The 24,568-nt window shown below is 45.8% G+C and overlaps 1 protein-coding gene and 1 long non-coding RNA gene across 9 annotated transcripts in view; one reads left to right on the top strand and one right to left on the bottom strand.

Moving 5' to 3' along the window:
• Window positions 1-24,568, bottom strand: part of LOC142402967 (E3 ubiquitin-protein ligase RNF38-like) — a 191,067-nt gene that overhangs the window by 117,323 nt on the left and 49,176 nt on the right. The window lies entirely within an intron of this gene.
• On the top strand, window positions 1,379-6,871 carry LOC142402950 (uncharacterized). The gene is made up of 3 exons (XR_012773529.1): window positions 1,379-1,543; window positions 5,449-5,607; window positions 6,756-6,871. It is a non-coding gene; the product is annotated as an uncharacterized LOC142402950 (long non-coding RNA).

The raw sequence follows: 24,568 nt of genomic DNA, 5'->3' as shown, positions 1-24,568 counted from the left end.
GCTGCTCTCAATCCCTTAATCCCCCAGCCTGTGTTGATACCAGGGGTTGCCCTGACCCAGGTGCAGGACCTTGCACTTGGGAAGGTTGAACCTCATGAGGTTCACATGGGCCCACTTCTTGAGCTTGTCCAGGTCCCTCTGAATGGCATCCCGTCCCTCAGGCGTGTCAACCGGACCACTCAGCTTGGTGTCGTCTGCAAACTTGCTGAGGGTGCACTCGATCCCACTGTCTATGTCATTGATGAAGATATTAAGCAGTACTGGTCCCAATACGGACCCCTGAGGGACACCACTCGTCACTGATCTCCATCCGGACATTGAGCCGTTGACCACTACTCTCTGGATGCGACCATCCAGCCAATTCCTTATCCACCAAACAGTCCATCCATCAAATCCATATGTCTCCAATTTAGAGAGAAGGATGTTGTGGGGGACTGTGTCAAAGGCCTTACAGAAGTCCAGACAGACGACACCCGTAGCTCTTCCCTTGTCCACTGATGTAGTCACTCCACTTACCTTCCCCTTGCACAGCCTTAAGGCAGGGCTGTCGCTCAGCCTGGGACAGTGCACAATACCACGCATCAATCTCCTGCTCACATTCCCAGATACTGCGCTGCCTCTTGAGCTCCTCTTGTTACATAGCTACTTGTCTGAAGAGTTCTTCCAGCTGGGCACACTTATGCAGCTATGACATCCACCGCTGCCTTCAGGTGCTAGGGGGACTTCCAGATACTGGAGCTCCATGCAGCCTGAGGTCTGGACAGCTATATCGATCCTTGGGAGGTCTGTTTGGGGGGAGATGTCAGCATAGGTAGGCTGTAGTGCTTCTGTTTGGGTTACAGCCACAGCCTTGCAGTTGCAGCAGATGGACACCATTTTCTTTCAGCAGATCACCTCGAAGTCCCAGGACAGAGAAGAAAGGGACAGCAGGTACCAGCAAGAGGGGAAGGAAGAGAAGGGGCCCAACTTCAGGCAACAGAGTTGTTTAGGGCACAATCTGACATTTAGGAGTCCTTCAATTCCAACTAGTGCTTGTTTTCTTGGCATGTGTCTGTAAATGTAATATATGGGAAGAATAGAAGCTACTATGGTAAGTAAACCTGCTCCCCTCCCTTGGGAGTCTGTGCCTGATAATGCAGAGTGAACACCCCCAACTCCTATTCACTTCATCTGAAGTAAAAGGCCCTTTGCGCCTTGCAAGTGTAGCTGGTAGCATCACACTTTTAGACCCTGTTCTGTACTAGAATCACTCTTCATTGAGTTTCTGAACGAATTATTGTGTGGGTTGTGTTTGTAAGCTAAGAGTAAGTGGACTGCTTTCTTTTAATAATCTCCTTTCACTCTAGATGTAAAAATGTTCATTTTCTTTCAGATGCTTCAGGCGTGCTCAGTCCAACATCTACCAGTACCATATGCAGCGTTCCCACCTCTGATTTCTAACGACCCATTCCTTTTGCATCCTCCTCACCTCTCTCCGCATCACCCGTCTCACCTGCCACCTCCAGGGCAATTTGTTCCCTTCCAAGCACAGCAGTCACGTTCAGTAAGTAATGCTTCTTATCCCCTCTCCTAAAATATTTGGGGGTTGATCAGCAAATAATGCTCTTGTCCTTCTAATAACATTCTGGTTGAGAGGACAAATGGATCTGATTTAGAGTAAGTAATAGGGTTTTGTAGTAGTGCTACCTGAGCAAGACTTAGTCTGAAGAAAAAAAAAAAGTATTGTTTTGAAATTCATTTTGTTTCTCTTAAGATTTCCTCAGCTGTTGCCCACCCTGTTTCCCTGGAGGCCTGTACTCCTGTCAGTCTGACATAAGTTTGCTTCATGTACTGCTTCTGCAGGTGGTGTTCTTCCAGAAAGTAAAAGAGAATATAGAGACCTAAGTGTAGTGCAGCAGTGGTCTCAGAGAAAAAACTTTGTAGAGAGACCAGAAAGCACAAAGCATTATTCCTATTGCATGCTTCTACCACATTAATTCACAGTTTATTTAAAGTGACCACTGTATCCCCCCCCAAACACTAGTGTGAAAAGTATTACTTAAACCTTCTACGGCCTACTGGAACCTCTTTTCTCCCCTGCTTATGGAAATTATTGACTCTTTTCACTTAAACAAACTTGGCTGAAAAGTTAATGCCTTCATAATAGGGCTTATGCAAACATGAGAGAAGATGCTATTTTGGACACGAGGGAAAAAATTACATTTTGTAATTTCTACTTACTAATCTTCTGCCAGAGGTTAGTAATTTCCACTTACTAATCTTCTGCCAGGCACCTTTGTGCCTGTTTCTTTGGAGCTCTATCAATATTTCATTAATACAGAAATACAAAATAATTTCAGTATTACTAACAAATACTGCTCAGACTGTTTTGAGCAGTAACAAATACTGCTGTATTAAATGTCAGGTGTTGGCACTATTGTAATAATTTCATTATAGTCATGGGGGAACTGTTCTGCATAGTTTTCTCTGGCAATCAGGATGTCTTCCCTCAGAAAATGTCAGGGCTTCTTTCTTAACTTAGATTGCTAATTTAGCTTCAGGAATAGGCTCCCTTGTTAACTTTTAGCTCTATTCAATAGCTTGATTTTTTGCTGTCAAGTCTTACTAGAAGAATTATTGCCTTAAAAATGCTGACTATTTAAAGTTTGTTCAGCAGAATGGGGAAACAATTTTCCTTTTCCTTTGCTTCCACAAGATGACTTTCATATCTGACTGTTTTGAAGCATGTGGAATTCAGTACTGGGAAAAAGAAGGGTGAATTAGTGAAACAGTAGAGTTAAGGTTTTCCTGAAAAATGAGACCAAAATGAGCTGAGATTTGAATTGATCTTTCCTAATAGCAAAAGTATAGCTTCAAGATAATGTATCTAGCCTAAACATGGCAATAGATTATTTATAAGTATAAATCATGGTGTTCATAATGAAGATTTTTGCTTCACAGGGAAATGCTGAGTTGTTTTTGTAAGAAACTTCTTAATTCTTCATACATCAGTGTGCCTTCAATTATTCTGTATGGTAGTGAAGTAGAAGTATTTTCTTCAGTTTGAGAACATGCCTCTATTAAGGAAGTCAGTTGCTGCCTTATATATGCAGTCTGATGAAAGGGATCATAGGATCACAGGATCAGAGGATAATTCAGGTTGGAAGACACCCCAGGAGGTCTCTAGTTCAACCTTCTGTTCAAAACAGGATCAACTATGAGGTCAGGTGAGGGTGCTCAGGGCTTTTTCCAGTTGGGTCTTGAAAACCTCCAGGGATGGAGACTACACAAACTCTCTAGGCTCCTGTTCCACTGCTTGACTGTCCTCATGGTGAAAAAGCTTCTCTTTGTATTTAGCTGGAACCTCTTTTGTTTTCACTTATGCCCATTGTCTCTTGTCCTCCCACCATGCACCACTGTAAAGAGCCTGGCTCCATCTTCTTGATCAAATCTCTGCAGGTATTGGAAGGCCGCTGTTAGGTGTCCTTCCCCCCTCCCCCAAGCCTTTTCTTCTCCTGGCAGAAAAAGCCCGGTTCCCTCAAGCTCTTCTAATAGGACACATGCTCCAGTCCCCTAACCATCTTGGTGGCCCTCCTTTCAGCTTGTTCTACTTTAACAGTGTCTTTTTTCTTTGTATTCGGGTGCCCAAAACTGGATGTAGTATTCTACATGAGGTCTAACAAGTGTTGAGTAGAAGGTGGATAATCACTTCGCTCAATCTACTGGCTATGCTACTGTTTGTTAATACAGCCCAAGATACTGCTAGCCTTCTTTGCTGCCAGGGCACACTGTTGGCTCATGTTCAGCTTGCTGTCTACTGAGGGCCCCAGGAGAGCTGGCCTTTTCAGCAGAGCTGCCTCACAGCCAGTCATTCCCCAGCCTGTATTGTTGCCAGGGGTTCTTCCTTCCCAGATGAAGGACTTGGCATTTGTCCTTGTTGAATATCATAAGGTTCCTGTTGGCCCATTTCTCCAGCCTGTCCACGTCCTGCTGTATGGCAGCCCTACCTTCCTACACTGGACCTGTTCTCCGCAATTTGATGTCAGCTGTAGACTTCATGAGCAAGTACTCTGTCTCTTCCAGGTGACTGATAATGTTGTTAAATAGGATAGGTCCCTGTGGTATACCACTTGTTACCAGCATCTTGGTAGAGTATGACCCATTAACCACTATGATCTAAGCCTGATCATCCAAACATTTTTTTTTTTATCCATCTGGTTGTCCACCCATCCAGACTGTAACATCCGAACTTGGTGGGAGGTAGTGTCAAAAGCCTTGCTGAAGTTGAGGTAAATGACGTCCACTGGTCTCCCCTCATCCACAAATCCAGTCACCTTATCATACTAGACAATCTGGTTGATCCGGCATGATTTTCCCTTGGTATAGCCATGCTGACTGTTCCCTCTTCCCATGTGCCCAGAAATATGTTCCAAGAGGACTCACTCCATGATTTTCCCAGGGACTGAAGTAAGGTCGACTGGCCTGTAGTTTCCCAGATTGTCCTTTTGGCCTTTTTTGTTGATGAATGCAATGTTTGCCTTTCTCCAGTTGTCAGGGATCTCCCCCTGATCTCCACAACCTTTTAAAGATGATAGAGAGCAGCCTTGCAAGGACATTGGCCAGTTCTCTCAGCACCCTTGGATGTAGTCCATCTGGTCCCATGGACTTGTATGGGTCAAATTCTCTCAAGTAATCAATCCCTGACTCAGTCCTCATCCACTGCTAGTAGTTCTTCTCCTCCAGATTCCTCTCCCTGCCCAAGCGGCACAAGAGGGAGGAGGGGTGGGGGGTTATGGTCAGCATATAGCAGTCATTCTCTGCTGCACCTTCCTTTTCACACCTTTCCTCTGCTCCGGCGTGGGTTCTTGATGGGCTGCAGTCCATCAGGAAAATCTGCTCTAGTGTGGTGGGTTCTTCATGGACTGCAGTCCTATCAGGAAAATCTGCTCTGGCATGGGTTCTCAATGGGCCACAGTTCCTTTGGGAAATATCAATCTGTTCCAGAGTGGGTCCTCCATGGGCTGCAGGGAATATCTGCTCTGGTGCCATGGAGCGCCTCCTCCTCATCCTTCTCCTTCTCTGACCTTGGTGTTCCCTCTGCTGTTTCTCACTCTTTTTTGTTCCCTCCTACTCTCCATACAGCTTTTTTTTTTGCCCTTTCTTAAATAGTTTTTCACAGAGGTACCACCAACACTGCTGATTGGCTCAGCTTTGGCCTGCAGTGGGTCCATTGCTGAGCCAGCTGGAACCAGCTGTGTCTGGCACAAGGCAGCCCCTTACCTCTTCCCACAGAGGCCACCCCTGCAGCCCCCCCCACTACCAAAACCTTGCCATATATACCCAGTACAAGTCCATAAAATTTCCACAACTCCTCAGAACATATAATTGGAGTTGTGGTTTTTTGGTATTAAAAAATAAATTTAAAAAACTGGTTTTCTATTAATACAACAAACCCTGTGTTTCTTTTAGCCACTTCAAAGGATAGAGAATGAAGTAGAACTGCTTGGAGAACATCTTCCTATAGGAAGCTTTACCTACCCTCCATCAACTCATCCAACATTGACTTCCTCAGCTCCTATCCAATTCTTAACCCATGATCCTCTACACCAAGAGGTTTCATTTGGAGTTGTAAGTATTGCTTTTTGTACTACATCCTCATGCATGCTGAGTTCAAGTTCTTGATCTTTGCTCTAAGTTATAACCATTTTATTGAAAAATGGTGTTTTTGCAATTGAATTTCATTAGTGGCTGCAGCTGTGGAAAGTCAGGGTGGTTGGTTTTTACGGTTAGACTTACTTCATATAGTCTGAGGGCTCAAACTTGGAAGAATGAAAACGTGCTAACAAAATCTTTGAGCGATCTTTTTTCATAAAAGTAAACGTCTCAGGGCCTCTGAATATCATTTCAGTAGTGGTGTGTGAATTTTGGTTCTAAAAATCTGCTAACATTTTTTTTCACTATTGAGTATTTTTAGAAAAATACAATTTATGTCTAAGTTACAATTCTTTACTGGCTCCCATTTTAGTAGACAGTGCAAGATGTTTTAAACAGTCATACTGAGGACTTATGTAAGTAAACTAAAGAGCTTTGCATGCAAATCAAAACAGGAAAATAGTCTTCTTCTCCTATGGAAAGAATGTGTTGAAGCTGTAAACTTGAATGTCTCTTCAGGCACTATATCTGTATGCATTGAAAGGCTACAGCCCCTCCTCCCAGAAGTGAACGTAATTGAGCCCAACTCTGAATGTGATTTCTTTATTTATTATTTTAAACCTTGCTCTTCATTTAAAGTGGTTTTGCTGCGGAGCATCCTGGCAGTGCCCCCTAATGGATATTGGGCTTATACCAGCGAAAGAACTCCTGTATATATGTTGTTAAAAACTCTCATTCCTACCCAACCAGCTGCACAAGCCAGCGCAGTGCGCCAGATCAAAAGCCCTCAGCTTTTGGTTTGCAGCATGTTCACCAATTCAAGTCCTGCCTGTCCAAACCAGCCCGTATATAGTCTAAGCCTTACAAAATGCTTATTAGCTAGCTTGCAAGGGTTTCTGGTTAGCATTGTTACTTTTTTCCTGCAGGATAGTATAATTGTATATTACTGATGAGATTTGTTGGTCAAAACAATTGCTTGAAAAGGCTGGTATTTTTTGGCTTGGACGGGGCTGGATTTTTTTGGACAATGCCTTATTTAAAATGTATTTCAACATTCACTTTTCATTTAATTTCATTATTAAATAAGACATGAAAAATATTGATGTTTTTCTTCCTTTTTACAGCCTTACCCACCTTTTATGCCTCGAAGACTCACAGGGCGCAGTAGATACCGATCACAGCAACCAATACCACCACACTCGTACCATCCCAACCTATTACCCTATGTGCTGTAAGTCCAAAGCACATTGTACTCGTAGACTACTAAATAACTCTGTAAGCTAGTTGATCCCCTCAATGTTTTTTTATGTTTGGGCTCTACCACAGGGTACAGACAGTTCAGACAATCCCAAAGAATAAGAAAACTTGTAGTTATAAGTGCCTCTGCTGTGCCTCTTCTTTCTGTTGAAATCTCCTTAAAGATTTTCAGCGTAGAACGGTTACACTTGATTCTTGGATAATAGTTATGAGTTATACCCTTGGTTACATCCTAAAGTCTACTTATGTAGAATAAAGATCTAACAGTCCTTCCAAAAAAAAACCCCACAACCAGGCAAATCAATTTACTCTTAATTAATTAATGAAACATAATGAGGGGAGCCTTCTGGGTGTGGGTGTGTTTTTCGGTTTGGGGGGGTTTCTTTCTTCTGAACTGATAATCTGTTACAGCTTTTGAACTTCTGCACCTGATTAACCATTTCTGGAAGAGAAGGGATGGGAGAAGTAACATTAAGGGATTATCCGTAACCTTTTAAAGTAGATCCTGTCTGCTGTAGTTTAGATGTGTGATATGGAATTTATTGTTCTTTGTTCGTCCCGTTTTTGAAATTAATACAAAATGCTTAGAAAATGAGGATTTATTTTAAAGGTGTCATTGACAGGGTGTCCTGGTTTCAGCTGGGATAGAGTTAATTTTCTTCCTAGTAGCTGGTATAGTGCTGTGTTTTGGATTTTAGTATGAGAATAATAGTGATAACACGCTGATGTTTTGGCTGTTGCGAAGTGGTGTTTACACTGGTCAAGGACTTTTCAGCTTCCCATGCTCTGCCAGGCGCACAAGAAACTGGGAGGGGGCACAGCCAGGATAGTTGATCCAAACTGACCAAAGGGCTATTCCAGACCATATGACGTCACGCCCAGTATATAAACTGGGGGGGAGTTGGCCAGGGGGTAGCGATCGCTGCTCGGGGCCTGGCTGTGCGTCGGTCGGTCGGTGGGTGGTGAGCGGTTGTATCACTGTTTTTTTTTCCCCTGGGCTTTGTTCCTCTCTCGCTCTCTTGTGGTTTTCCTTCTCATTACATTTATTATTATTATTATTATTATTATTTCCAATTATTAAACTGTTCTTATCTCAACCCACAAGTTTTTCTTACTTTTGCTCTTCCGATTCTCTCCCCCATCCCACCGGGGCGGGGGGAAGGTGAGCGAGCAGCTGTGTGGTACTTAATTGCCGACCAGGGCTAAACCACAACACAGGGAGATAATCCAACTTTGTCATTTGTTGTTTTGCCACAACATCTATAGCTTCTGACTCTGCAGTTTGACTTGCATCAAAATAGCACCAGGATATATTATATCCTGGATTATATTATACCAGGATTATATTATATAACCAGTGAAGCTGTTAAACTCTTCATTGTGCATTCTGACAAAGTCTGCTCTGATGTTATAGCCGCTTGCCTGTCTACTCAGGGACAGTGTGTCACAATCATTCCTGATTAATTTAATTAGATGAGATTTATAGTGCTGTGGATTTTTTATTTCTATGGTTGTGCATTAATCTTTGACCCATATTACTATGCCAGGTCTACCACCTTGCGCCAGGTCTACCACCACGCTTCCAACAACCTCAAAGCACTGCCTAATAAGCCCTTCTAATTCCCTGGAGACCTCAAGCTTCTGGGTAGGCTTGCACAGCTACCAGTTAGTTGGGGTGACCGTTGAGGCTGCAGTCTAAGCCTGCAGATGAACAGAGCAGGCAGAAGCCCAATAACTGGCAGAGTTTCCTTCCCTTCCCATGCAAGCTTCCACACAAACTGCCAACGCCGCTCTGAACAGACGCCGAGCCCTGTTTGCGCGCCCTGGTCATGGTGTTCCTGTTCTCAGCGGTCCCTAGGGACCAGTTATATGCAGCTTCCCACCATTTGAACTGGCCAAGAGGATAGCCGGCATTGCCCAACTCTCCCCTGCCCCTCTCGTGAGACCTGCTGTCTGCTGGCTGGTCTCTCCCCCACTCACAGACCAAGGTGTCGGGGGCCCAGAAACCATCTCAGACACCCCCCCGGGTACCTCACAAGCCTCGCGCTCCTCTCAGCATGCGGCAACTGCTGCTGCTGATGCCTGCTTCCTGAAATTTTATAAGATGTAATAAAATTAATAATTAAAGTTTAAATAGGAATGTAAAGAAAATTAAACAAAAATAAAATACAGGCTCAGGACTCTCTGCTTTATAAAACTGCTGAACAAGCTCTACCATGTTTGGGGTGGGGGGAGTTTAAGCCAGTGGGATGTTCCTGAATGGGTGGGGATCATGAATAAGTTTGAATATGTCTGTGGGACTAGGGACCAAACCTGGGAGGCTAACCAAGAGGCCCGCTCACAACCCCCACCCTATGCGAAGAAGAGACCAGTCCTGTGAGTGGGTTGACTCCACTCAGTAGCTAAGCACCACACAGCTGATCACTCACTCCTCCCTGCAGTGGGATGGGGGAGAGAACAGGAAAAGCAAAAGCAAGAAAACTCGTGGGATGAGATAAAGATAATTTAATAAGCAAAAGAAAGAGGAAGAAGAAAGGGAAAAAAAAGAAGTGATGCAAAGGCAATCACTCAACACCTCCCACAAGTAGACCAATGACAAGCCAGCCTCTGAGCAATGGCTACCTATCCAAAACCCCCCTCCTCTTTGTTTTTATTGCTGAGCATGATGTTATATGGCATGGAATATCCCTTTGGTCAATTTGGGTCAGCTGTCCCACAGCGGTGGGGGAGCTTGCAGCTACCTGCAAGACCATTATCCTTAGGTCAGTTATGGTTTTCTAGCCTGTTTTCAAAAGCTCCATCTGACTGACTGAACAGGTTGCTAATTTGGGGAGATACCCATCATTTCTCTCCCAGCTGGCCACTGGGGAAGAGTTTCCCTTTCCCTTTTCTCTCTCCTTCTTTCCCTGCCCCCAAAAGGTATTTTTACCACTAGAGTCAATATGTACATCATCAGCTACACACCCTGCAAACAATTCTTTGTGTATGTAAGTCTGTATCATAATCCTTTGTGCAACAGGGGAATCAGTTGATGTGCTGGAGGGCAGGGCTGCTATTTGGAGGGATCTTGGCAGGCTAGAGAAATGGCCTGACAGGAATCTCATGAAATCCAACAAAGGCAAATGCAAGGTGCTGCACCTGGCATGGAATAATCCCATTCAACACAACAGGCTAGGGGGCAACTGGCTACAAAAAATTTGCATAAAAGCATCTAGGGGTACTAGTAGAAAACAAATTGAACATAAGTCAGCAGTATGCCCCTGCAGCAAAGAAGGCCAACCAAATACTGGGCTGTGTTAGCAAGAATGTAGCCAGCAGGGTGAGGGAAGTGATTATTCGCCTTTATTTGGTACTTTTGAGTCTGCATCTGAACTACTGTGTGCAGTTTGGGGCTCCTCATCGCAAGACAGACATTGAAAATACTGAAACAAATCCAGTGGAGGAACACCAGGATGATCAGGGGGCTGGAGCCCACAGCATACAAGAAGAGGCTGAGAACTATTTTTTTTTTCCGAGCTATTTTCTTTTCTTAAGAATTTTTTTTTCTTAAAAACAGAAGGCAAAGGGATGGGTTATCTTATTACTGTCTATAACTATCTAATGGGAGTGTATAGAGAAGACAGAGCCAGACTCTTCTCAAAGGTGCACAGTGATAGGACAAGAGGTAATGGGCACAAGCTGGAACATGAGAAATTCCTATTAGATATAAGGGAAAACTCTTTCCATCATGAGGTTGGCCAAATATTAGAAGAGATTGCCCAGACAGGTGGTGGAATCTCCATTCTTGGAGATATTCAAAACTCAGCTGGACAAGTCCCCAAGCAACCTGATCTAATTGGTCCTGCTTTCAGCAGGGGGTTTGACTAGATGACTTACAGAAGTTCCATCTAACCTAAATTATTCTATGATTCTGTGATTATCCTTCTCTGAGCGGAGGATTAGACTAGATGGCTTCCTGTTCTCCCTTCCAACCTAAATTATTTTATGATTCTACAGTAATGTAGGACTCAAAGAGTGATATCCTGTAATTATTGCTTCAACCTCAAAGGATCCATAAGTGCATACTCTACAGACAGTATCTCTAGGACTTGAACCCAGGTCCCCACCTCAAGCCTACAGATCCCTGTGCCTCTGATAAAAGGATTAGACCCTCTGGATACCTCACACGCAGGGAGGGAAGGCCAGAGCTGACTAGTGCAACAATCATCCTTATTGACCAAGAAAGAGTTCACCAGTATTGGGGAACTCACTTCCTTACCAAGTCACAATTGGATTACAGCTCCTTTGTACCACCTCAGCATTACTGAGTACTCATGACTAAACTAGCAAATCTAGTCACAAAACTCAACTTCTCCAGGCAGCCTCCTTCCTCCAGCTGCTGCCCAGTAGAGCAGAGATGGTAGTCATAGCTGTAGATGGCCCCAGTTTTCCTGAAGGGTGCCTGGAGTTCCACCACTGGTGTTGCTGGGTCAAGGCCAAGAGATTCCCATGACAGTAATGTAAGTACAACTTTTATCAAACTCAAGAAGTGACAGGTGCCACACCTGCCAATACCTGTAGAAGCCCTGCCCCTACTTATGGTCACATGTCCCACTTGCCCTAGTAAGTCCCTTCTCTGTTCCAGTCACAAGGTCAGTTTACCACACCTCTTTTTGCCCTGGAGGCTGGCATTTTTTAAAATGTCATAACCCGTGTGTTCTCGGACTGCCCTGTGATTGGACAGCAGAGCAAGTCACCCCTTCCAGTTTACCTGGAAAAATGTCAGAACCAGCAACCTTCCCACTACGTGTGGAGGGGCTGCCATTTTGTTTCAGCCACCATTTTATGGCAGGGAGCCAACATTTTTGATTCCACCATACCCCATGTGTTCTCAGACTCCCCTGTGATTGGCTATTCCACCATACCCCATGTGTTCTCAGACTCCCCTGTGATTGGCTGACATTGACAGAGGAGAGGCTGCCACAGCTCCATGCCCCACAGGTCTAACCAGTAGCAAAGCTAAGAATGTATTCCCAATAGGCACACACACAAACACACATATACCCACAAATACATACATCTATGCATGGCCAGCCACGCAGATCAACACAGATGGACACACTCAGCGCTCACAAAAACACAAACAGCACCAACGGCCTTATCCTGGTCCCCTTTCTGGCTGATCAGGGTGAAGGTCCATTAATGGTAAATACACACACACACACACACGTACAATGTGGATCCCTCCAGAAGCTGGGCTCAGACACTTGGTCTGCCCAGGAGCTAGCCCCTGGATCCCGGTCTCCCCAGTTGCTGGCACCTGGACATGTGAGCCCCTGAGGCCCACAGCACCACTCCAGTTGCTGGTACAGACTGCTTCAGTCACAGGTGTGCACGCACACACACAAAAACCATCCCACTCACCCCCCCACCCCCCTCCCCCAGCAGTCTGGGAATTCCCTGGTCTCTCTGGTAGCCAATCCCACCCCCTGTGGTCTCGCCCTTAGAGACACACACATACACACACCTGGCTCAGAGACTACTTCACCTACTCACTGGGTAGTCTGACTTGCTATTTGCTAGCAATCACACACTTACTCACACACCCTCAGTCACTCCAGTTGCTGCCACCACGGATACATGACCATGCAGTATTACTTGGGCTTTGAGCTGTGTTGCAAGATACAAGCAACACTGCCCACTAAAATGGAAAACCAACAACAAAAAGCCAACTTGAGAAGAACACATACATGACTTCCTTTCTGCAGGCTTCTGCTATATGTGTTTCCCTATCCTTAGGTCAATGAACCCATAGAACATTTAAAAAAATGTCTGCCTGGTTAATTTCTTACATGCGTTAGCACTGTGTTAGAAGACATGTCTATGCCACTGCTTCTGCTAAAAGACATTTAGATTAGAATAGAATAGAATAGAACAGAACAGAACAGAATATTTCAGTTGCAAGTGACCTACAACAATCATCTAGTCCAATTGCCTGACCACTTCAGGGCTGACCAAAAGTTAAAACATATTATTAAGGGCATTGTCCAAATGCCTCTTAAACACTGACAGGCATGGGGCATTGACCACCTCTCTAGGAAGCCTGTTCCAGTGTTTGACCACCCTCTCGGTAAAGAAATGTTTCCTAAAGTCAAGTCTAAACCTTCCCTGACGCAGCTTTGAACCATTCCCACATATCCTGTCACTGGATACCAGGGAGAAGAGATCAGCACCTCCCTCTCCACTTGTGTGAGTTCTGAGTGTGTTGATCTGTGTGGCCGGCTGTGTATATATGTGGTGTATACGTGTGCTCATGCATGTGCCTATTGGGAAGAAATGCTCAGCCTGGCTACTGCTTGGACATGGGAGTACGGAGCTGCAGCAGCCTCACCTCCGTCAGGCCACTGGATTTGTCCTTCTCTAACATTCACCTCTGGGTGAACAGTATATAGTGAAGAGGTAGCTTTCTGGGACGCATCCATTCTCTTTCAAGTCACACATTGTCATGGCACACTTGCTCTCAGAACCCTGTTAGATGGTGGTTTAATCCAGCTCCATAAGTAATACCACATATAAGGGAGGCTCTGTATTCTGGATCTTCCAGAGGTTACAGTGAAGTTGATTGATAAACAAGAGAAGCGTTAACCTCCACAGGCAATAAGTACTGTGATGTGGACTTCATTTATGTCACAGATTAAGAAAATACATTCCTAGATCTCCAATTCTTAGGTCTGGTTATTTCAGTATTGTGGGTGCACTATTCCTAAGTTATCTCCTATGACCCCATAGGGATAAGCTCTTTCCTTATCCCTAAATCTAGCTGGTTTTCTCCAGTAACGTCTTATCTTTGCTGAGCTGCAACGAGACAGCTTTAATTAATAACCTTCTAACAGAAGAAGAAAAAAAAGCTCCCAACACTGGGGCACGACAAGAGAAACAGACAGCCTTGCCAAAGCCTGACGGGGAGATAGAAAGCCTCATGGGAGACACTATTCAAGCCTCCTTACAGAACAAAGGAAACAAGAATGGGTCTCTCCTTTTTGACCAGTAGCTACCGTAGCATCTGTTGGGGAATTTTTATTGTACCCCTCGAGGCGAATTAAACACATGTTTGTGCTTAACTATAAAGAGATTTAATGGACAATGCATTGGACAGAGTCCTACCACCATAAGCGGTTCTACAAGGAGTCTGCAAAGATGCAGCACAAGCCAATTCCTTATACTGCACTTATATGCACTTGCGCCAGCACCAATCATAGGAGCGTCGACATCGGGAGCCTTAACCCGGCGTTTGGTTCATCCCCCAGCGCCAGTTCTGCTGACCAAAAGTGTCCCCCTGAGCACTCGCTTTCCATGATCCTTACAAGACAGCATTTCTTATCTTATCAGCAAGGGAATCTATGCTCCCTTGCAAGGAGTCCTTCTGTCTCTGGCATTCCTGCTTCTAGGCAGTTTAACCAGTTCTGCAGTTAGGCCTTCTTGCCCTCCACACCAGATCATTCCTCTGTCACAAATTACCATTGCTGAGCAGTTACAATTTGAATTTCCCCTTCAGCTGAAATGGATCCCCTGGGCCCATGGGCAGAGGGTGTGGGTGGAGGCCCCAGGTGAGGCTGGTCAGGGCCAGTAAGGCCTATTAGTGCACTCAGGGGCTTGACAAAGGCAGAAATGTCCTTCTTGTTCCTTGAGTTCATGTACCCAGGTGGCTAACTCCTTGGTGATTGCACTATCCATGGCTCTGTCATTGGACAGAGACCCCAGCCACCATGCCTCCCAGTCATCTAGCTCTAAGCTGCTGGTGCCCACACCCCAGCATCGTAATAGGCTAGTAGGTTTTCCTCTACTCGTTTAAAATCAGTCTTTAGGTCCCTATTTAAGGGTTGTGTGGTTTCAGTTTCTTACATCATCAGTGTTTTGTGTGACTGTTCTCAGCCCCTCTTCCAGCCTGGCAGAAACCATTGCAAGAAACAACCTCTTCACATGGATGCCAGGAGAGGAAGTGTTAAGATACGCTGCTCGGAGCACAGCTACACAACCTTGACTCCTGTTTCCTCCCACTGCTCTTCAAGGAGTACACAGTGTCTCGGCCCCTCCCCCTTCCAAGAAGTACGGTTTCATACCAAGGATGTTTCGGACAGCACAGAAAGGATTTGCTGGACTATATACTGGGAGTTGCTGAGTGATTACAGAAGACATACCAGGAAGGGGAAAGAGCTACATTACATTTGTTACTGTTTTATGCTTGAACATGTTTCAAAATGTTAGTGCTATCTTATATACGCTATTAACATGCTATATAGAGTAGGAGGTAGTGGTATCTTATATACAGTATTGGCACATTATATCAAGTAGAAGTTAGTGTTATCTTACATATAAGTTAGTGTTATCCTATATGCACCATTAAAACACTACCTCGAGAAGGAGCACTAAGTGTGCTTCCCGCCAGACTCCTACCCCGAGCGCCCACTCTCAGGTCCTGCAAAATTACACCTGGGCAATCTAATTCGGCAGCTGTAGGTAGTCTCAGCCTTGCGGACATTCGTTGGACGGTACTACAGCTGTACAATCCTCTTTTCACACTCCAAAACCTCCTTCGGATCCCACTTATGACACCATTTTTATTAACGTCGTGGTTTAGGTCAGCACAGACTAAATGTACATATTAATTGCTATGCAATAATTGGATCTGTGTGACGGAGTTTAGATATTGCCTCTGTGAAAGAGTGATTAATAATGCAAAGAACACGACAAAGTTACAGAAAACTGGTTATCTCTACTTCCCCGTTCCTTGCTGACAGGAATGGCGGTTGTCAGTAGTCAGGGTGCTGAGCATGATGGTTCCGGCCACGCAAGCTTGGTCTCAGGCATCCCTGGAGGCTCTCCAGGGTCGGGCGTCCCCAAAGGTAGAGTTGTGCCACTCCCCTTTGGGCTGAGGTGGATGACTTTTATGAGGCGGAGAGACTCTTCCAGGTTGTTTTAGCTTTACTGGTTAGAGGACCACTCTGAGCTGTTGCTTGTTGAGTGATGTAGTGAGTCGCCAGGCGAACATTCTTGTATAAGTTTAGTTCTGCTATTTCTGCCCATTACTTTTTTTTTTTTTTTGCATAACGTCTGTCTAATTGTGCTTTATCTAACAAAAGTTACATCCCTAACGACTACATAGCAACATACTGAAGGTCAAACTGTGGGCCTCTGACATCACCCTAATTACTCGAGTGATGTCAGCTCTGTAGGCCAGGATACATTCCACCCATTGCTCTAAACCTCTATAACTCTCTCTCATCTAATTATATGTAGTGGGAGGTTACTTGCATAATAAATAACACCTTCTGTGACAGTCTCCAGATCTTTACGTATAAGACTGTAACAACAAGGGTAAAGATTATAAGGGCCCCCAACAATACGACAATAGGGTGAGTGAGGAGATGGAACAAGGCATTAGCATTTGGGCTCCAACCAGAGATTGTATTATACCAATGTGCTTCATCTGCAGTGACTACACTTTGAGCAATCTTAAGTATATTCCCATTGTCACCTGATGCTATGGAGACAGGCAGGTTCTTTAGGGAGCCTTGGTAGAATGAGGACTGGCCACAGGGTTGTGGTTATAATTAGAGCTTTATTATTACATAGAAATTTTAACAATCAGCGTAGCTTATTGTTATCTACAATTTCTAGCAGTTAGCATAGCTTATTGTTACACAGAATTTTTAGCAATTAGCATAGCTTACAGTTAAACAGAATTTCTAGTAATTAGCGTAGCTTTCTTATTATGTAGAATTTTTAGTTACATAGACTTTTTAGTCACCTGGACCCTCTGCAAATCAGGTCAAATTCTTAATAATCATTGCGCAATACAATAATCATAATCTAGACTTAGACTTTACCTAACAGAACATGAGTCAGTCAGTCATCAGAGGAAGAAGACAACAATGGAGGCATCTCTGACCACCAGGGGATCATGGGTTTTGCCATCCAGTCTAAGTCCCACTTGTAGCTGCTTGATTTTATAGGCAATATCTCATGTGCTGTTACGCTTCCCTGTTCCATAACGGGTGTCACCGTATCCTGGCAACAATGTTGGTGGGCAAACACTCTTATCGCAATGCTGACAGTAGTTTTGCCTGTTCTATAACGGGGGTCACCACATCCTGGTGACAACACTGGTGGGCAAATGGTCTTATCACAATATTGAAAAAGGAGGAGAGAGAAGGGGGCGTGATAGGTGATCAGCACGCTTACATATTATGGCTGTTTGCCTGAGAAAATGGCACTGGTTATGCTAACCATATTACCAGGGGTCAGGAGCAGGGGGTACTGGTCACACCCATGCTGATGTAACACTTGGATCCCTACTTATCAGTGTGTATCTAGATCTCTAAACAGTTTTGTGATTTGTGTCTCTCATTCTGCTTAGCTTTGGAGGATGCTATTTAGGTATCCCCTAACCTCAGAGCCAGGTACTGTCCATTGAATACTTTCTTTAGACAAGTTTTTCACATCCGCCTGTGTGAATACTGAGGCATGATAAGTGCAATTACCAATTATAGCCACAGTAGTGTTGGTTTTACATGCTTGCATGGGCAGAAACAAACAAGTTCCATCTTCCCACTCTACTGGTAGAGCTACAGATTACACAAAGACTCACGTTCCAATTAGTGGTTACAAACTGGTTTTCTCTAAAAGATATAAGGGTACAAATATATTGAGTTCTGCTATTTATACAAGTCAGGCACAATGTGGGGTTCTTCTGTATATCCATTTCTATTCTGGTTTAATAATAATATCTTACTATTCACTATCACTTATTAAACTTTCATATATGCTTGCTTAACCTTCAATTCTCTCACCTTTTAACCACTTAAGTACAGGTAACACTTAGTTGGTTTCCCTTCTGTTTTAAACTTTTTACCTTCTTGATACCCCTTTGTGAGAGACCGAAAGAGTTAATGTCTCAAACATTGTGGGGACTTGAGGCGCTATTTGCATGGCGAGCACGGGGTGGGGGAGAGCGAAAGCGGGACGTGGAGAGCGCGTCGGAGGATGCGCGGTTCCGGGTTCTGCCGGACCTTACCATGTATGGCCAGAGGTCACACAGAGTTTATCTGAGGAAGGGGCTTGCAACCGCCCGAGAGACCCCTCGCGACCACCCCCCTCCCCCAGCGCCTGCGCAGAAGATTGAGAACTTTCTAGAACAAGAACCATGTAAGTCCTGAAGGGGCGGACCTAGAGGCGGGGATTAGCTTATAAAAGACATGCCCCCCCCCCGGGAAGCGCGAATCCTCCCACCACTGGAGGATTGCCACGTCTGTCATCGTCATCGCAGGATCCAAGGGTGGTGATACTTTTCCTTTCTCTTTCCTCCTCTCTTTTCCTTTCCTTTTCTTGCTTCTCTCTTCCTCTGCTCTTCCAATATATATATGCAAGTTTGGGATAAATTGTGACGGGTTGCCCGGAAAATAGCTCCATTGCCAAATCGCCTTTGTTCGTTCGTTAAGCTCGTCAGTTCGTTAAGTTTGTCCGTTTGTGGAATTCGCCAGTTAATAAAGTTGCTGGCCAGACTGTTCTTCTGAGTCATTGTCGTGACTCTACCGACCACGCGGCTCTGCCGAGCAGAGATCGGCTTTTGTCGGTACACAAACAGTCGGGGAATCGAAAAGATTCACCCCTCTCGCAACCCACCGAGTGGGACGAGACACCCCTCTTAGTTTTCTTTTGTTAGTTACATATTTCTTTAAAAGAATATTACTGAAACCAACAATTTTATCACTGGGTTTGGTTGCTTCTTTTCAAGTTGCTGTTCTTCAAAGGATCATCCAGTAAAACAACCCAAAAAGATTTACCAAGGCCATTAAATTGTTATACATTGGCTTTAACAGCGACTGCTGAAACTATTTCATGGGTTGGTCTATATGACACCAGGCCTGCTGGCGACAGATGGGGTACACCTGTCTCAAAGGGGGAAAAGGATCCTTGTGCAGGAGTTAGCAGGGCTCATTGAAAGAGCTTTAAACTAGATTTGAAGGGGGAAGGGGATAAAACCAGGCTCGCTAGAGATAAGCCTGTGGGCGGCACGCCAATCTTTGAGGGACGGTGTGCTAGCGAGGTCCTTCGGTCTGCCGTCTCAGTGGAGGTAGGGGATGGAGATCCATGCGGCATCAAAGACGAAAGGGTTGTTGATGCGTTAGAAACCACGGAAGTGCCTGAGAACAGTCACATAGGAATTAGGGCTTCTCCCCCCAAAAACGTGGCAGGATCAATAGCCCAGCAGAAGTCCATCTACACCAATGCACGCAGCATGGGCAACAAACAGGAGGAGCCGGAAGCCATTGTGCAGCTGGATAGCTATGACATAGTTGCCATCACGGAAACATGGTGGGATGACTCGCACAAGTGGAGTGCTGCAATGGATGGCTATAAACTCTTCCGAAGGGATAGGCAAGGCAGGAGAGGCGGTGGGGTAGCCCTGTATGTTAGGGACGGTTTTGACTGTCTAGAGCTTGACGATGGTGATGAAAGGGTTGAGTGTTTATGGGTAAGAGTCAGGGGAAAGGGCAACAAGGCAGATATCACGGTGGGAGTCTGTTACGGACCACCCAACCAGGATGAAGAGGCAGATGAAATATTCTATAAGCAGCTGGGAGAAGTCTCACGATCGCTAGCCCTTGTTCTCGTGGGGGACTTCAACTCACCAGGTGTCTGCTGGAAATACAATACAGCGGAGAGGAAACAGTCTAGGAGGTTCCTGGAGTGTGTGGCAGATAACTTCCTGACACAGCTGGTGAGTGAGCCAACTAGGGAAGGCGCCCCGCCTGGACCTGTTGTTTGCGAACAGAGAAGGACTTGTGGGTGATGTGATGGCTGGAGGCCGTCTTGGGCACAGCGATCATGAAATGATAGAGTTTTCGATTCTTGGAGAGGTAAGGAATGTGGTTAGCAGAACTGCTACCTTGGACTTCCGGAGGGCAGACTTTGACCTGTTTAGGGGCCTGGTTGACAGAGTCCCTGGGGAGGCAGTCCTGAAGGGCAAAGGAGTCCAGGAAGGCTGGACATTCTTCAGGAAGGAAATCTTAAAGGCGCAGGAGCAGGCCGTCCCCATGTACCGAAAGACGAGCCGGCGGGGAAGAAGACCATCCTGGCTGGAACGCAGGAAAAAAAAGAGAGTTTATGACCTTTGGAAGAAGGGGCAGGCAACTCAGGAGGACCACAAAGATGTCATGAGGTTATGCAGGGAGGAAATTAGAAGGGCCAAAGCCCAACTAGAACTTAATGTGGCTACTGCCGTAAAAGACAATAAAAAATGTTTCTATAAATACATTAGCAACAAAAGGAGGGCTAAGGAGAATTTCCATCCTTTATTGGATGCGGGGGGGGCAAACATAGTGAAAATGGCTGAGGTACTTAATGCCTTCTTTGCCTCAGTCTTTAATAGTAAGACCAGTTGTTCTCGGGGTACCCAGCCCCCTGAGCTGGAAGACAGGGACGGGGAGCAGAATGAAGCCCCATAATCCAAGGGGGAAATGGTTAGTGACCTGCTACACCACTTAGACACACAGACATCTATGGGGCCGGATGGGATCCACCCAAGGGTACTGAGGGAGCTGGCAGAAGTGCTCACCAAACCACTTTCCATCATTTACCAGCAGTCCTGGCTAACTGGAGAGGTCCCAGCTGACTGGAGGGTAGCAAATGTGACACCCATCTACAAGAAGAGCCAGAAGGAGGATCCAGGGAACTACAGGCCTGTCAGCCTGACCTCGGTGCCGGGGAAGGTTATGGAGCAGATCATCTTGAGTGCCATCACACAGCACGTACGGGACAACCAGGTGATCGGGCCCAGTCAGCATGGGTTTATGAAAGGCAGGTCCTGCTTGACTAACCTGATCTCCTTCCATGACAAGATGAACCGCTTAGTGGATGAGGGAAAGGCCATGGATGTTGTTTACCTGGACTCTAGTAAAGCCTTCGACACCATTTCCCACAGTATCTCCTGGAGAACCTGGCTGCTCATGGCTTGGACGGGTGTACTCTTGTCTGGGTAAAGAACTGGCTGGATGGCCGGGCCCAAAGAGTGGTGGTGAATGGAGTTTACTCTAGTTGGTGGCCAGTCACAAGTGGTGTTCCCCAGGGTTCAGTATTGGGGCCAGTCCTGTTTAATATCTTTATCAATGATCTGGACGAGGGGGTCGAGTACACCCTCTGTAAGTTTGCAGACGACACCAAGTTGGGCAGGATTGTTGATCTGCTTGAGGGGAGGAAGGCTCTGCAGAGGGACCTGGACAGGCTGGATCGATGGGCTGGGGCCAATTGTATGAGGTTCAACAAGGCTAAGTGCAAGGTCCTGCACTTTGGTCACAACAACCCTATGCAACACTATAGGCTTGGGGAAGAGTGGCTGGAAAGCTGCCCGGCAGAAAAGGACCTGGGAGTGTTGGTCGACAGTCAGCTGAATATGAGCCAGCAGTGTGCCCAGGCGGCCAAGAAGGCCAATAGCATCCTGGCTTGTATCAAAAATAGCGTGGCCAGCAGGACTAGGGAAGTGATCGTCCCCCTGTACTCGGCAGTGGCGAGGCCGCACCTTGAATACTGTGTTCAGTTTTGGGCCCCTCACTACAAGAAAGACATTGAGGTGCTGGAGTGCATCCAAAGAAGAGCAACAAAGCTGGTGAAGGGTCTAGGGAACAAGTCTTATAAGGAGTGACTGAGAGAACTGGGGTTGTTTAGCCTGGAGAAAAGGAGGCTGAGGGGAGACCTTATTGCTCTCTACAACTACCTGAAAGGACGTTGTAGTGAGGTGGGGGTTGGTCTCTTCTCCCAGGTAAAAAGTGATAGGACGAAAGGAAATGGCCTCAAGTTGCGCCAGGGAAGGTTTAGACTGGATATTAGGAAAAATGTCTTCACTGAAAGGATTATCAAGCATTGGAACAGGCTGCCCAGGGAAGTGGTTGAGTCACCATCCCTGGAGGTATTTGAAAGACGTGTAGATGTGGTGCTTAGGGACATGGTTTAGTGGTGGACTTGGCAGTGTTAGGTTTAAGGTTGGACTTGATGATCTTAAGGGTCTTTTCCAACCTAAATGATTCTATGATTCTATGATTTTAAGAGGACTCTCGAGAACAAGATGTGGAGTTATTTTACAGCATTTAACAACTTTTGTAGCTTCAATGTGTTATTGCAGTTTATGAAGAGTAATAACTACAGCTTCCACAGATCTATCAGAGCCAGGCCTGTGCAGGTGAACACTTTACTTTAAACTCTGCGAAGGTTTGCAAAACCATATATGGGGATTGGTTTTAAGTTAAAGAATCTGTGCCTCTGCTCGAATCGTCAGGGTGTATAGAACAAAAGAGAAATTTCAGAAAGGTTATGAACAGATGTTCATGGATGAAATTTTCATAGTAGCTGAAGTTGTGAGAAGGGGACAGATACCCATGTACTGCTTAATAGACTATGGTCATGAAGCAATCAAGGGGATATTTTACCCTGGAAACCCTCAAAAAGTGAATCCTGATGAGGACAGAATCTACAAAATTGAGATCATCGCTGCAAAAGTGAAAGGAAGAAAGAAACAGCTGCTCGTGAAGAGGCATGGCATTGCCCCAGAAATTTATCAGCTGGATAGAAGACTCCCAAGTCCAGGATGTCTAGTGACTGGGATAGGAGTGGGGGAAAAAGAAGGATTGCAGACAGTTGTTTTTACATCACACTGCCCAGCATTGTCAGTGCCAGAAATTTCCCACGAAACACCAGCTCGATCTTCACCTCACAGATGGTGAGACCCCTGGAGCTCTCAGACAAGTGGGAGGTGGGGCTTGCGGAAATACAGTACCCACACATCTGGAATAGCATTGACAAAGACACCATCTTTGAAATAGCGCTGCAGGGCAAGACATGGCAGTATACTTTGCGGAAAGGCTATTATCCAGCCCTCTCCATGTTGATGGAGATCAATCTTATTATGGACAATCTTATTAACCACAACAAAGCTTCAGCCATTGACTCTCCAGCCATAGGCCTGGTTGTTGTGGTGTAACCCCGATAGGCAGCTAAGCACCACACAGCCACTCACTCACTCCCCCCACAGTGGGATGGAGTAAGAATTGGAAAGGTAAAAGTGCAAAAACTCGTGAGTTGAGATAAAGACCACTTAAGAAGTAGAAAAAAAAAACAAAAAAACCCCAAAAAGAAATACAGCAAAGAAAAACAAACCCAAGAAAAACAAGTGATGCAAAAAAATCAGTTGCTCACCACCAGCCAACCAATGCCCAGCCAGTCCCCAGCAATGGCAAACTTCCCCTCTCCCAGTTTTTATTGCTGAGTGCGATGTCATATGGTATGGAATATTCCATTGGTCAGTTTGGGTCAGCTGTGTCCCCTCCCAACTCCTTGCACACCCCCAGCCTACTTGCTGGCAGGGCAGTGTGTAAAGCAGAAAATGCTTTGATGCTGTGTAAGCGCTGTTCAGCAATAGCTAAAACATGGGTGTGTTATCAACACTGCTGAGATTGCTGCTAAGAAATTTAATCTTTCTGGCAGACGTCACTGGAGGGTTTAACTTGCTCTGCCTCTACACGTACCTTGTAGAGCATTAGCTTGTTGGGGACTGTACTGGATTTGCACGGCAAGGTTTTGGTAGCAGGGGGGCTACAGGGGTGGCTTCTGTGAGAAGATGCTAGAAGCTTCCCCTATTTACAATAGAGCCTATGCCAGCTGGCTCTAAGACGGACCTGCCGCTGGCCAAGGCTGAGCCAATCAGCAACGGTGGTACCACCTCCATGATAACATATTTAAGAAGGGGGGGAAAAAGTACCTGTGCAACTGCAGCCAGAGAGAGGAGTGAGAAAATGTGAGAGAAACAACTCTGCAGACACCAAGGTAAGTGAAGAAGGAGGGGGAGGAGGTGCTCCAGGCACCAGAGCAGAGATTCCCCTGCAGCCTGTGGTGAAGACCATGGTGAGGCAGGCTGTCCCCCTGCTGCCCATGGAGGTTAACGGTGGAGCAGATATCCACCTGCAGCCTCTGGAGGACCCCATGCCAGAGCAGGTGGTGGCCATGCAGGAGGCTGTGACCCCATGGGAAGCCCAAGCTGGAGCAGGTTTTCTGGCAGGACTTGTGACCCTGTGGGGGACCCACACTGGAGCAGTCTGTTCCTGAAGGACTGCACCCTGTGGAAGGGACCCACGCTGGAGCAGTTCGTGAAGAACTGCAGCCCGTGGGAAGGACACATGTTGGAGAAGCTTGTGGAGGATTGTTTCATGTGGGAGGGACCCCATGCTGGAGCAGGGGAGGAGTGTGAGGAGTCCTCCCCCTGAGAAGGAAGGAGCAGCAGAAACAACATGTGATGAACTGACCACAACCCCCCTTCCCCGTTCCCCTGAGCCCACTTGGGGGGAGGAGGTAGAGAAAATCGGGAGTAAAGTTAAGCCTGGTAAGAAGGGAGGGGTGAGGGAAGGTGTTTTAAGATTTAATTTTTATTTCTCATTACCCTACTCTGATTTTATTGGTAATAAATTAAACTAATTTCCCCAAGTCGAGTCTGTTATGCCCATGACGGTAATTGGTGAATGATTTCTCCCTGCCCTTATCTCGCCCCACGAGCCTTTCATTATATTTTCTCTCCTCTGTCCTGCTGAGGGGGGGAATGATAGAGCGGCTTTGGTGGGCACCTGGCATCCAGCCAGGGTCAACCCACCACAGGGAC

This window comes from Mycteria americana, assembly GCF_035582795.1.
Source record: "Mycteria americana isolate JAX WOST 10 ecotype Jacksonville Zoo and Gardens chromosome Z unlocalized genomic scaffold, USCA_MyAme_1.0 Scaffold_18, whole genome shotgun sequence".
Classification (NCBI taxonomy): domain Eukaryota; kingdom Metazoa; phylum Chordata; class Aves; order Ciconiiformes; family Ciconiidae; genus Mycteria; species Mycteria americana.
This window is presented reverse-complemented; position numbering and strand designations above follow the sequence as displayed.